Below are 15,804 nucleotides of genomic sequence, written 5' to 3'. Positions count from 1 at the left end.
AGAATGATCAAAAATAAACAAAAATTGCTTCTTGCAAAGTGCATTTTCTCAAGCAATAATTTTTGTCTGAGTGTATGGAAGTGGTCTGAGTGGGAAGGGGAACAATGAAAATGCGCTGTTATTGGCAGAGATGTTTGGAACTCTGTTATTGGTCAATGAACTAATTTACCACATGGTGGTGTCACCATGGATGGCCAAAACTCCATCCCACCAAAACAGGCTGAAATTTCAAGTGGTCTTTCAAACAGCTCTTACATTAAAATGGCATTATCATAGTTTTCACAATTTCACAGTATTATTCCAACCTCAAATCAAATTTTATTTGTCACATACGCCGATTACAACAGGTAACAGGTAACAGGTAAACACCTTACACTTACTTGCCCTTTAACCAACAATGCAGTTCAAGAAATGAAAATATTTGCTAAATAAACAGGGGGAAAAGGCTGTATACAGGGGGTACCGGTACCGAGTCAATGTGCCGGGGTACAGGTTAGTTGAGGTAATTTGTACATGCAAGTATGGGTAAAGTGACTATGCATAGATAATTAACAGCGAGTAGCAGCAGTGTATAAAATATGTGGAAACCTGCTGAAATAGCCAAATCCACTAATTTGAATTGGTGTCCACATACCTTTGTGTATATGTGTGTGTGTGACTGCACTGGTCTTTTTAAAGAGTGCTCGATGCTCCCACAGCAATTCAACGTTGATCGTTAGTGATAATGATGCACAAGCTAGGCCAATTTGAAACATCACTATCTCCTCTCAGCATTTACCTGCCAGATACGGAAGCTTGAAGAAAAAAAAATGAAAAAAAGCTTAGGTCCCATTTGATTTTTTTGCTGAAAGTTTACATAATAATATATATATTTTTTTAGTTTCAGTTGTAGTTTACTATAATAACCCTGAAACAGACAGTCAAAGGACACAGGCATATTCCATCTACTCAGTACTCCCTAAGATCAGTGGATTAGTAATAGTCAATATTATGAGCCTTAAAATCTTTATTGCCCAAGTCCTGGTACTATCTATCAGTGGTTCAGAGATGTTGCACTGATGTTTGGCCGGTATTGTACAGCTGTTGGCAGCACAATACACTCCAGCTAGATGACACGCACAGAGCCACAGATGTAGTGACAGTTTGTCTGTCTGTCCCAGCAATGCTTACATCCTGGTCACAGCTGGGTGTCTGGGCAACGTGTCCAGACTTCCTCCGTCCCAGCATGCCCGGCTTCTGGAAGAGGTCGTAATGATTTCTGGGTTCGTTGGCCCACTTTCATCATGGTTCTTGGCAGAACCTTAGGTGTTCACATTTTTTTATATTGGGTAGGTAGGTGTATGCCAAATGCATAGGCGTGAATGACGTGTGTGTGTTTTTTGAGTCCTTGACCCAGTTCCCCATCAGATGTCTGTATGGTGTTTGAGGTACTGGGTCATCACCTGCTGAAGTGGATCATCAAGTCTAACTACCAGGGCCTTCCTCTGCCCTGTGTCAAGAGCATCATTCGACAGGTAAAACAACACCTTATTCCTCACACAACATTGGATGTGTTCCAGGTTGGGTGCATTATCTTTAGCAAAAACAAACATTCTACATAACTTTCACGTCAAAACAGTAATACATTTTTAAAACATAAAAAAATGGAGAGGGTTAAATTCCAGACACTATCCCAAAAGTTTCCCTGATTCTTGGAATCCTCCAACTGGAATTCTCCTTAATGTTGAAACCCTATGCAGCAACTGATGCTCTACCCTCCTATAGGTTCTCCAGGGGCTGGACTACCTCCACTCAAAGTGTAAGATCATCCACACGGACATCAAGCCAGAGAACATCTTGTTGACTGTTAACGAGCCCTACATTAGGAATATGGCTGCTGAAGCTACGGAGTGGCAGAGGACAGGAGCTCCACCCCCCTCTGGATCTGCAGGTACAGACATAACACAAAGAAGTATACACATATATACATCCTACGATAGGAAGATGGCTGATGAGGTTACAGAGTGACAGAGGACAGCAGTGCCAGCCTCCTCCGTATCCACAGATGACTGACACTTCTCTCAACCAATTGGCACACTGAATTAACATAGTGAACAGTTTAGGAAGGTTTTATCAACAAGAACATAACGTTACCATCAGGGCTCATAAGTTATAAGTTATATTCTTTAAGAATCAGTGTGTATACGGTTCATTCGGAATGTATTCAGACCCCTTCCATTACAGCCTTATTCTAAAATAAAATGTATTTATTTCCTCATCAATCTACACATGATACCCCATAATGACAAAGCAAAAACAGGTTTTGGATTTATTTGTATGTATTAAAAATAAGCAGATACCTTATTTACATAAGCATTCTGCAGCTGAAAAACATCCCCACAGTATGATGCTGCCAACACCATGCTTCACTGTAGGGATGGTACCAGGTTTCCTCCAGATGTGTCGCTTGGCATTCAGGCCAAAGAGTTTGATCTTGGTTTTATCAGACCAGAGAATCTTGTTTCCTTTTGGCAAACTCCAAGCGGGCTGTCATGTGCCTTTTACTAAGGAGTGGCTTCCATCTGGCCAATCTACCATAAAAGCCTGATTGGTGGAGTACTGAAACGATGGTTGTCCATCTGGAAGGTTCTCCCATCTCCACAGCGGAACTTTGGAGCTCTGTCAGAGTGACAATTGGGTTCTTGGTCACCTCTGACCAAGGCCCTTCTCCCCCGATTGCTCAGTTTGGCCGGGTGCCCAGCTCTAGGAAGAGTCTTGGTGGTTCCAATCTTCTTCCATTTAGGAATGATGGAGGCCACGGTGTTCTTGAGTACCTTCAATGCTGCAGAAATTCTTTGGCACCCTTCCCCAGATCTGTGCCTCGACACAATCCTGTCTCGGAGCTCTATGGACAATTTCTTCGACCTCATGGCTTGGTTTTTGCTCTGACGTGCACTGTCAACTGTGACCTTATATAGACAGGTGTGTGCCTTACCAAATCATGTCCAATCAATTGAATTTAGAAGAAAAAGAAACGCACAGCTATTTAGGCGAGGTGCTGGCTAGCGGAGTAGAAAACAATCAATTGAATTTACCACAGGTGGACTCCAAGTTGTAGAAACATCTAAAAGGATTACCAATTGAAGTTGGATGCACCTGAGCTCTATTTCGGGTCTCATAGCAAAGGGTCTGAATACATTTGTAAAAATTCTAAAAACCTGTTTTCGCTTTGTCATTATGGTGTATTGTGTGTAGATTGCTGTGGGGAAAAAAACAATATTTAATCAATTTTAGAATAAGGCTGTAATGTAACACAATGTGGAAAAAGTCAAGGGGTCTGAATACTTTCCGAATGCACTGTATATCGGGAGTTGTACCTGTTCACACCCACACACACGAGTCTGTCCTCTCCTTGGCTAGAATGGTCCCACTAGATCTTGACTCCTCCCAACTGCCTTCTAGTCTGAGTACCAGTCTCTTTATAGCTAACATTCCACTGCAAAAGACTGGCCTTTCGGCAATCAACATTCAATATGCGCTGGATTTACAATGGAGTTGCTGACATGTGGATCCTCAAATGTATAACAAAGTCAAAAACAAACATTAACACTATATACAAAAGTATGTGGATACCCCTTCAAATTAGTGGATTCGGCTATTTCAGCCACACCCACTGTTGACAGGTGTATAATATCAAGCACACAGCCATGCGATCTCCATAGACAAACATTGGCATTAGAATGGCCTAACTGAAGAGCTCAGTGACTTTCAACCTGGGCTCAACACATCGAAAACCACTGATCAATTGGAACACCGACTGCGAGCCAGGCCTAATTGCCCAACATCAGTACCCAACCTCAATAATGCTCTTGTGGCTGAATGGAAGGGAGTCCCCGCAGGAATATTCCAATATCTAGTGGAAAGTTTCCCAGAAGATTGGAGGCTGTTATAGCAGCAAAGGTGGCACCAAGTCAATATTAATGCCCATGGGAGAGCACTAGTAAGACAGTGACTCAGCCCACATAATAGGGTCAGAGGCAGAGAATCCTAGTGGAGAGGGGAGCTGGCCAGGCAGCGACAGCATTGGTGGTTCTTCACTCCAGTGCCTTGCTGTTCACCTTCGCACCCCTGGGCGATAGTAATGGCGCTAGAGGGGATGGCTGCCCTTTTATGTGCTCTTAACCCACAGTGCTATTTTGTTTTGGTTTTTTGTAACTTATTTTGTACATAATGTTGCTGCTACTGTCTCTTAAGACCCAAAAACAGCTTCTGGACATCAGAACAGCGATTACTCACCTTGAACTGGATGAAGACTTTTTCTGTAATGAGTCGGACGAGAGGGATTTACTCCAGACACCCGACGAGTCCCTCATCCCCTTCATTCGCAGGAGAACGACGGAGATATCACGAAGGAGATCAAGGTGCCTTGTAAGGATCCGCCGACGAGTGGCTATTCTGCCTTTGTACGTTGGCCAATAGTACCGATGGCAATCACTGGATAATAAAGTGGACGAACTACAAGCACGTATATACTACCAATGGGACAATAAATGCTGTAATATCTTATGTTTCACCGAGTCGTGACTGAACGACGACATTAATAACATACAGCTGGCCCTCTGGTAAGACCAGGGGTGTCGGTCTATGTGTATCTGTAAACAACTGGTGCACGATATCTAAGGATGTCTCAAGGTTTTGCTCGCCTGAGGTAGAGTATCTCATGACAAGCTGTAGACCACACTATCTACCAAGAGAGTTTATATTCTTCGTAGCTGTCTATTTACCACCACAACCCCGATGCTGGCACTAACACCACACTCGGTGAGCTGTATACGGTCATAAGCAAACAGGAAAACGCTCATCCAGAGGCAGTGCTCCTAGTGGCTGGGGACTTTAATGCAGGCAAGCTTAAATCTGTTTTACCTCATTTCTACCTGCATGTTAAATGTGTGACCAGAGGGAAACAAACTCTAGACCACCTTTACTCCACACACAGAGACGTGTACAAAGCTCTCCCTCGCCCTCCATTTGGAAAATCTGATGACAATTCTATCCTGATTCCTGCTTACAAACAAAAACTAAAGCAGGAAGCACCAGTGACGTGGTCAGATGAAGCAGATGCTAAGCTACAGGACTGTTTTGCCTGCACAGACTGGAATATGTTCCGAGATTCTTCCGATGGCATTGAGGAGTACATCAATAAGTGCATCGATGACGTCGTCCCCACAGTGACTGTAAGTACATACCCCAACCAGAAGCCATGGATTACATGCAACATCTGCACTGAGCTAAAGGGAAGAGCTGCCGCTTTCAAGGAGCGTGACTTTCGGAAGCTTATAATAAATCCTGCTATGCCCTCCAACGAACCATCAAACAGGCAAAGCATCAATACAGGACTAAGATCGAATCATAATACACTGGCTCCGATGCTCATCAGATGTGGAAGAGCTTGCAAACCATTACAGACTACAAAGGGAAGCACAGCCGAGAGCTGCTCAGTGACTCGAGCATACCAGACAAGCTAAATTACTTCTATGCTCGCTTCGAGGCTAGCAACACTGAAGCATGCATGAGAGCTTAAGCTGTTCCGGATGACTGTGTGATCACGCTCTCCGCAGCCGATGTGAGTAAGACCTTTTAAGCAAGTGAACAATCAGAAGGCCTCCGAGCCAGACGGTTTACCAGGACGTGTACTCCGAGCATACACTGACGAACTTCACTGACATTTTCAACCTTTCCCTGTCTGAGTCTGAATTACAAACATGTTTCAAGCAGACCACCATAGTCCCTGTGCCCAAGAACACTAAGGTAACCTGCCTAAATGACTACCGACCCGTAGCACTCACATCTACAGCCATGAAGTGCTATTATCCCAGAAACCCTAGACCCACTCCAATTTGCATACCACCCCAACAGATCCACAGATGATGCCATCTCTATTGCACCCCACATTGCCCTTTCCCACCTGGATAAAAGGAACACCTATGTGAGAATGTGTTCATTGACTACTGCTCAACGTTCAACACCATAGTGCCCTCAAAGCAGGGGACTAAACACCTCGGGACTAAACACCTCCCTCTGCAACTGGATCCTGGACTTCCTGACAGGCCACCCCCAGGTGGTAAAGGTAGGTAACAACACATCCAACACGGGGGCCCCTCAGGGGTGTGTGCTCAATCCCCTCCTGTACTCCCTGTTCAGTCATGACTGCACGGCCAGGCACGACTCCAACAACATTAAGTATGCCGAAGACACAACAGTGTTAGGCCTGTTCACCGACAACGATGAGACAGCCTATAGGGAGAAGGTCAGAGACCTGACCGTGTGGTGCCAGGACAACAACCTCTCCCTCAATGTGATCAAGACAAAGGAGATGATTGTGGACTACAGGAAAAGCAGGCCCGAGCATTCCACGTTCTCATTGACAAGGCTGTGGTGGAGCAGGTTGAGAGCTTCCAAGTTCCTTGGAGTCGACATCCCCAAAAAAACTAACATGGTCCAAGCACACCAAGACAGTCAGGAAGAGAGCACGACAAAACCTATTCCCCATCAGGAGGCTGAAAAGATTTGGCATGGTCCTCAGCTCCTCAGATTTCTACAGCTGCACCATCGAGTTGCATCACTGCTTGGTATGGCAACTGCTTGGCCTCTAACCGCAAGGCACCACAGAGGGTAGTGTGTACGGACCAGTACGTCACTGGGGCCAAGCTTCCTGTCATCCAGGACCTCTATACCCAGGCAGTGTCAGAGGAAGGCCCTAAAAATTGTCAAGGACTCCAGCCACCCTAGTCATGGACTGTTCTCTCTGCTACCGCACGGCAAGCAGTACCGGAGCGCCAAGTCTAGGTCCATAAGGCTTCTAAACAGCTTCTACCCCCAAGCCATGAGATTCCTGAACCTCTAATCAAATGGCTACCCAGTCTATTTTTATTGCCCCCCCTCGTTGATGCTGCTGCTGCTCTGTTATCTATGTATAGTCACCTTAATAATTCTACCTACATGTGCATCTTACCTCGACTAAATGGTGCCCCCGCACATTGACTCTGTACCGGTAACCCCCTGTATATAGCCTCGCAATTGTTATTTTACTGCTGCTCTTTAATTATTTGTTACTTTTATTTCAGTAGATTATTATTATTTTAACTGCACTGTTGGTTAAGGGCTTGTAAGTAAGCATTTCACTGTAAGGTCTACCTGTTGTATTCGGCACATGTGACAAATAACATTTGATTTGATTTGTGCCAGACAACACTCAATTGTAGGACCTACTGAAAAGACGATTCTTCAGTAAAGAGCCAGAGTCTGCGTCTCTCACATGGATACAATGGTCTGCCGACCATTCCATAAAAATTTAGATCTATAGGAGAAATCCCTGCCTCTGGCTGTTTGCTTAGAAATTCTAGGGACAATACAATACAGACAGACACCATGCTACTGGTACTGTAGGCTAATTACTGAGGCAGATTTGACATAATCCTATGCTGGTTTAGTCATTATCTAGCTGAGGATATGACAGTCGAATGTTCTCTTTCTCTTCTTTCTGCCTAGTGAGCACAGCCCCTGCGCCCAAACCAGTAAGTCTCTGTTTTTATGCATTATTTATAAAAACATGATGTTTTTATTGAGTGTGGTTGCTGCTACCAGGTAATGCATGGGAGTGGGTGTCTCTCTGTTCACACCTATCAATGGAAAAGCAGTTCTACAAATTGTATAGTAGTCTAAGCCTTGTACTCTCTTCCCTTCCCTCCTCCCTTCATCCCCCTCTCCTTACCCCTCCCCTCAGACGGTGAAGATGTCAAAGAACAAGAAGAAGAAGATGAAGAAGAAACAGCGGAAGCAGGCAGAGATGTTAGAGAAGAGGATTCAGGAGATGGAGGGAGCGCCGGAGGGAGGAGAGGAGGAGGGGGAAGAGGAGACTGAAGGGGTAACCACAGACGCTCCCCCGCCCACCTCCGACACGCTACAGGACATTGCTAATGGTGTCACAGCAGGTAAACACCATGGTTTTACAGAACACATTTAATCCAGATTAAAATGATCCTGTGTTAAATTATGGACCACCATTAGATTCTGTTCCTGTTCACCTTTTTAAAAGAAACTGAAAGGTAAAACATGTGTTTGGGGAGTTCAATTGGAGGCGCAGAATCGCTAATCTTGATTACATGGGAAGTAGTGTTATGGCATGCAAGGTGATTTGTAGAACAGTGATTTTGGCAGCCCGGCTGCCATGTAGTGGATTTCAAACAATATTTGGACCAAATGTCATTGGACCAGGGTTGCTGATCAGTGGTGTGTTCACATATGGTTATGTGACTGACTGTCCTATCACTTAACCTCTGTCCCCTAGACCCAGCTCCAGATAAAACGGAGGAGGAGAGCAGGATGGAGGTGAACTGCAATGGCCACGCCCTCTCGGAGAGCCATGAGGTACAGAGGACCAGCGAAGAAGAAGAGGAGGACCAACAGAACGCCAACAAACTTGACGCCGTAGCCCCCAACAACGCCAGTACACAGGGACGGGACTCGCCGGGCAACGCAGTTTACCCAGAATGCAACGGCAGAGTGCCCGGCGACTCCGGAACACACGATAAAGAAGGGAGAGGAAAGGAGGGCAAGACGGAGGAGTGTAAACGACCAGAGAAGGATGAGGAAGAGAGAAAAGACGAGGAGATGGAGACTGATGTGGTGCCTGGAAGAGAGGATGAAGAGGAGGAGGGCGAGAGGAACGGTTAGTGGAGGGGGAGAGGTGGCACTTTGCTGCACACCTCATCAGGAGGGGAAACCTAAAATAATATTTGGATAGAATAAAGATCACAGAGTTCAGACATGTCTCTTTGAAATGTAGATTCAAGTATCATTTCAGCTCTATTCCTCACATTTCTGGTTGCAATGTTCTGAACGGTTCACCTCACTGAAGACACTCGCGTTGATGGCGTAAGTGTTATTTGTAAGTGTCAATAGCTGTAATGTCTCTCTTTCTCTACTCTCTGTCATCTTTCTGAGGGCTCCTTATAATATCACCACCTCAGTACTTCTCTTTCAATCTTTTCCATCGTATTTTCCAGTTGACTCAGCAGAACCGACTTTTTCCGGATGGTGCGGTATCACACAACGCTCACATTGTAGATAAATATTGTTTTGTTCCTCTCCTTTTTCTCTCTCCACTTTCCACCCTCTTCTCTCTTTTTAGATAAAATAGCAGCAGGCAGTCTGTTGGTCAACCCCCTGGAACCTCTCAATGCAGACAAGATCCAGATCAAAATAGCTGACCTGGGGAATGCCTGCTGGGTGGTGAGTATAGTACAACCATTTTTTTATTAAAAAAAAAAAAAATGGGGCCCAAATCATCCTTCCTTGCTCGCTAGCTTGATCGTTAATCAGTGCCGGATGTTGTGGAAGACCCACTTCTCATCCCGTCGACTCGAAATGACCAGATTATTAAATAAATATATTAGTCTATATTAGTCTATATTAGATACTGCTGCGCTGTCGGAACTAAAAGCACAAGCATTTCGCTACACTCGCAATAACCTCTGCTAACCATGTGATGTGACCAATAAAATTTGATTTGACTTAAAAGGCTTGCACCAATACGAGTCATGTCAGATCAGTGATGCCTTCTCTTTCTCTCTCGCATCTATCCCACTCTCTTTCTCCCTCTCTATTTCTTTCTCTCTTTCTCTACCCCCTCCTCTATCCCTCTCTCTCCATCCTCTCCTCCTCAGCACAAGCACTTTACAGACGACATCCAAACTCGTCAGTACCGTTCTCTGGAGGTGCTGATGGGAGCCGGCTACGGGACGCCTGCTGATATCTGGAGCACTGCCGCAATGGTGGGTAGCGATAGGATAGAGGACACTTACACACACACACGCACACACCCCGACACACACTCCTCACGCTTGTCAGATCGACCCAAAACATGGCCTCGCCTGTCTGCCTCCGTGTTCCTGTCAGTAGGAAGGAACGTCTCTGCCCTTACCAACTACCACAGGTCACGTCTGGCTGTATGTTGACTTGGTCATGTAAAGAAAAATGTGGGTTACATCTCACAAGTACAACCACATTTATTAAATAGTTTAGTTTCCCAAGAATGTGAAACAATTTAGTCAATGTATAACTAGCCTCAGAAAATCTTGAGCTAACTAGCCCAGCAGACAGTGCTCAGATATGTATTTGTATTAAGCTGCGGGGCTTACTAGTCATCAGTCTATCCCCTGTCTGGTACAACTCTGCATTTGACCCTTTTCACACATACCAACAAACCGGTGTGCTCATTCTACAGTGGACTCTGGAGCGTACCCTCAAACCGGTGGGATTAGAAAACTTATTTGGAACGTCCAGTTTCGATTGATGCAACAGTCAGCGTTTGAGCTGCTCACGCTGTCCTTACTGTGTTCTGTAAGGGACCACTGTAGAATGAGCACACCCGTTTGTTGGTAGGTGTGAAAAGGTTCAAAGGCAGAGTCCTTACTGTGTTCTGTGAAACCAAATTGAGATGGTTTGGGATGAGTTGGACCGCAGCGTGAAGGAAAGGCAGCCAATAAGTGCTCAGCATATGTGGGAACTCCTTCAAGGCTGTTGGAAAATAAATCCAGGTGACTACCTCATGAAGCTGGTTGAGAGAATGCCAAGAGTGTGCAAAGCTGTCATCAAGGCAAAGGGTGGCTACATTCAAGAATCTCAAATATAAAATATAAATTGATTTAACACTTTTTCTTTGGTTACTACATGATTCCATGTGTGTTGTTTCACAGTTTCGATGTCTTCGCTATTATTCTACAATGTAGAAAAGAGTAATAAAAAAAAAAAATGAAAGCCATTGAATGAGTAGTTGTGTCCAAACGTTTATCTAGTGCTGTGTATGTGACCGTCCCTTCTAGGCTTTTGAGCTGGCTACAGGAGACTACCTGTTTGAGCCTCACTCTGGGGAGGACTACTCTAGAGATGAAGGTGTGTTCCCCTCCCTGTAAGGCCTTTTTATAGTATCTACAATATTTTAGACCTGAAGACGCACTCACTCACATCCTGTTGTGTAGATCCGTGTCTGAGGATTCTGCAGACCTTCATCGCAAATGATGATTGGCACCGTCTAATTTGTTTGTCGTCCTCTCTTGTGTAGATCACATAGCTTTGATCATTGAGTTGTTGGGTAAAGTTCCTAAGAAGCTGATCCTGGCCGGAAAATACTCCAAGGAGTTCTTCACCAAGAAAGGTAAGGAAACGCCACACTAGAGTGTTGTACGACAAACCAGGATCAATAAGTTAGCCAGCAAACTTTTTTTTAGAAGGGTATGCTTGAAATGGAAATGGTCAAATTAACTCAACAAACAAAAAGATATCGGAGTTTAGCTTTGTTAATGAAAGACCAAATCAATAGTTATTTATCAAAGTTAGCTGGATAACGCATTGATTCAGCTTTGTAGTTTATCCCTCTGCTGTGTGTGTGTTTTCATAGTTATCAGTGTGTGTGTGTCATAGCAGGTTTAACCTTTTCACACGTACCAACAAACGGGTGTGATCATTCTACAGTGTTCCCTGCAGCGTACGCTCAAACCGGTGTGATTAGAACGCTTATTTAGAACGTCCAGTTGCTATTGACGCAACAATCAGCATTTGAGCTGGCCGCACTGTTTTCTCACAAACAAAGTCCTTACAAAATGATGTCAAGTTTTCTTTTTGGATGCAATGTTCAGGCATTCACAGGAGTAGAGACATCATACACAATCATCCAAATCGGGAAATATGGGCTATATTAGTCCTAGCGCTAACTGACGTAATACAGCGGTCATATTTCGATAACTCTCGGCTGTCAGAAAACACTATGAATTAGCTAATGACTATTTATATGTCATCACGGGGGCGCTGATCATTGATCTAAATATTTGAGTAAAACGCTTTCTAGAAATCGAATGTAATCCGAAGACGGGTAGTTTGTGCGCTCCGCCATGTTTTTTTTTCTTCACGACCAAAGATGATAAGAGGAGACAAGATGAGTTTGGTATTTTTGCAGTAGGCGTGTTGAAGGGGGTGTGTCGTGTACGATCATTCACTTCCGGAATTTTAACCTCCTCATTATAACATATTTGGTCTGACGGACGTTAACGTGACACCCAGAATGCATTGTATAATGTCAACAAACATGGCGCCACACATAGCTGGCAAATAGTTTAGCATTAGCTCATTCAAATCAGTACACGGTGTCCATTATGCAATATGCAATAATCGGAATGCATTATCTTTCACCAGTACTTGAAAACGCAAATAAAACTGTAAATACATTGTTTCATACATACATGCTACAGTTGAAACGCCAACACGATATACAGAAAATAAGGCAATTACTTTGATAGGAACGCACGCATGTCCAAAGTCTGAATGTGCCAATTCGTGCAAGACTGCGCAAATGTCTGCATTGATCTGCGGAAACATTGGTGAAGTGCTTGGACTCTCCTCGAAGAGAGCAGTTTGTCCGGCTCAGTAAAGCCTCAAACATAAATTGTCCACAATGCTGAAATGGGCTACTTCTATGTGAAGTAATGAGGAGGCGGAACACACCTAAATTCAGACTGCTAGAGAATCATTTGAAATTGACAAGTTCAAACGGTCTTGTTTAACTGTTAAATGTTGCGTAATAATCACATTTTGGAACAGTGAGTGCATTCTGACATTGTCTGCATAAAACAAAACACGCTGGGGGGGGCGACCATTAGAGAGATATGTGTTACTCACATGTGAAAAGGTTCAAGTTGAGCCTTGTCTAAAAGTGCTAGTGTGTTTAGTTTAGTTTTTTTCACATGTAAACTAAACTGTCTTGGGAATGTGTGTGTAGTTAACTTTCTCTCCCCCCCTAGGTGACCTGAGGCACATTACCAAGCTGAAGCCATGGGGTCTGTTGGAGGTGCTGGTGGAGAAGTATGAGTGGTCTAAAGAGGAGGCAGCTACCTTCGCTAGCTTCCTTTTCCCAATGTTGGACCTGGTACCAGAGAAGAGAGCTACGGCTGCAGAGTGCCTCCGACACGCATGGATCGCCCCCTAGAGGAGCCACAGCGCTACTACAGTCAACAAGCAGCTCATACAGGACACACATGCATACATACATGAACATATGTACATACCCACACACACACACAAACATGCATACGTACTCACAAGCATTCACACACACACATATAGATACACATTAAGAGGAAGCCGTTGCCAGCACCATGCCTGCATTGCCTCCCTAGTGGCTCAACACACGCACAAACCACGCTAGACTGGCTACTGAAGCCCTACTGGTGGCCTTCATAGAAAACACTGGTTCCAGATAAATAAACACAAGGAAGCCCGATCCTGCAGCACTATATCTATTTATGTCTCTCTCTTTTACTTTGTTTCTTTTTGGTACTGACTGGATATGACTTGAGTATCTGATCTCTTTTTCTTTATTTACTCTTGTTTTTCTCTGTGCCAATGATGACACCTCTAACAAGTTTCATTCAGAGTTTCTCTTTTGTTTTTGTTCCTTTAACAGATGTGCATGTTCAGAGTTAAGATCAAACCTCACAGACCTCCACTGGACAATTTCCAGACCAATCCAATCATATCTACAGAACACCCACTGTACCACTATACTAGCACATCCGAATGGTTGTTATTTTATATACAGTGTTGATAGAGGTTAGTTTGAGTCTTTTCCTTCAATAACAAAGCATATTTACAATGTGTGTAGGATTGTGGGGAAGAGTAGCTACCTAGATAGTAATCGAAGGATTCTCCATGAAGTATTCCTGAACTGGAATTGACTGAATGCAATGGAACTTGTTCTGTTTCTCTTCTATGACATCATCCCTGTCCTATCCTTCCTTGTCTCATTCCAAGCAGCCGTTTTGGAATGGCACTTACCACAGTGTGGAGATGGTACCATCATACTCTGTCCCGCGTTTCATTTACTACCTTCTGTTACCTGCATTGATCCACAGACCATGACTAGACCAATGCTACTGAATAGCCATGTTTCAAACTAGCCAGCAGATTCTGACCTTACCGTTACGCTTGTTTACACTAAGCTGCACTGGGGTCGGAACGCAATCATGGTTAGATTTTGACACCGTGGAGCCGGCGCACTGTCGAAAACGTTCCTCAATGCAGCGATGGGATGTGCCACTGTACCCCAAATTGTACTTCAATTCAAACTGCCCTTTTCCTCCTCATCCGAGCTAGCAGTAGGCACAGCAGCCATTATGGAATGTCACATCGCGTTGAACAACAGAGGCTGATTGGCTGACACTGCCATTCCAAAATGGTGGCGGTGGCTATTGCTCGCTAGCATGAGGATGAAAGGGCATTTTTCTAGTAAAACTAGCAGTATTTCAATCTTCTTGATGTATCAGTTTGGATATAGGTAAACTTTTCAGTACAGTGCTATATCCAAGGATGTATATAAAACCTGGATTGCTGATGCTATGTATTGGCCAATGAGTGGCTTTGAAGCAACCGGTCGACCATATTGGCACTCCCTAGAAGAGGCAGTCCTTCATAGGACTTAATGGAATTCCACAGTATTTCAATTAAATTAAAGGGCAAAATGACCTGTTTTTAAATATTTTTGTAGTGGGGACAGTAACAATTTAAAAGTATGCATTAAGGTGTCTAACAGAATAAACTTGGTAAAAACAGACGTCAATGTAGACATTAATAAATGCATTTGTATAGCTTCCCAAAAATTTTTTACAATGGTGGAGTGCCAAGATGACGGTGTGGTGGCTTCAAAACAGTGACCCTGTAAGTCATCTAGTGTGTGTGTGTATATAAATCATTGGGCACATCCCATCCCTGCATTGAGAAGTTTTCCAGCCCATATCTCGCTGCGGCTCTGTGGTGTCTTAATCTAACCATGATTGTGTTCTGACCCCAGTGCAGCTCAGTGTAAACAAGCGTAACATAGGGTCAGAATCTGCTGGCTAGTTTCATACCTCTCCTGTGGTGTTTAAGGTTCTAGATAAGGTTTGCCTCTGAGAAAATAATGTTGTTTTTTTTGCTAGATGGTGTGATACAAGAGCGTGAGAATTTTCCCGTTTCAGAAAAATTATCAGAATTCTGTATTCGATTCCAGAGCAGATTTACCCCCAAAAAATGACTAATTCTTTATATAGTTGGAACAGGGTGCCATTTTAGGCACAACCCATATCTGAACCCCTATCTTGTATATATCTGTACCAAAGAGTTGGCCTTGTCTCTCTGAACTTGTGTTTGGAGCTTCTGTTTGAACTGTGTATATTATGAAGGAGCGGAAGCTCTGCCTGTGTCCCAAATGGCACCCTATTACGTATTTTGTGCCCTATTTATGACTAGAGCCCATTTAGGCTCTGGTCAAAAGTAATGCACTATATAGGGAATAGGATGCCTTTAGGAATACACACTCAGCTAAGGTGCAAATGTTTGAATGAGTCGTTATGAGGTCGATTGATGCCTTGAGACGCATTTGCTAGTTTTTTTTGCTGCATTTTTAAAGCTTATTTTCATACTGACGTTGCCCCTCTTGCAGTGTAGGACTGTTTTAAATGCATCAAAGAGAGAGAAATGTATAATCGTGGATTGTAATAAAGAATGATGACACTGTTATAATGCTTTGAAGGGTGCCCTCCCCCCGATCCCATTGGTTGCTCTTTTTCTACAAGCCCCTCTCCTCCCGCCCTCGTTCTCAATGAGCTCTTCCCCTGACCTCTCCTTGCCTTTCTTCCTCATCTGCCTCCCCCTCTCCTGACCTCCCTCTCTGCATTTAATTGTTCACTGCTAAACTAAGCATTTTCTGTAGTTGAATAAACATTTAGATTTTGAAAA

General features: G+C 43.9%; 1 pseudogene; it reads left to right on the top strand.

Annotated features, from left to right (window-relative positions):
* The window catches only part of LOC139413238 (SRSF protein kinase 1-like), a 55,921-nt pseudogene extending 40,117 nt beyond the window's left edge, over positions 1–15,804 (top strand).

This window comes from Oncorhynchus clarkii, chromosome 7, assembly GCF_045791955.1.
Source record: "Oncorhynchus clarkii lewisi isolate Uvic-CL-2024 chromosome 7, UVic_Ocla_1.0, whole genome shotgun sequence".
In the NCBI taxonomy this organism is placed as follows: Eukaryota; Metazoa; Chordata; class Actinopteri; order Salmoniformes; family Salmonidae; genus Oncorhynchus; species Oncorhynchus clarkii.
The sequence above is the reverse complement of the archived record's forward strand: the minus strand, read 5'-3'. Positions and strand labels throughout refer to the sequence as shown.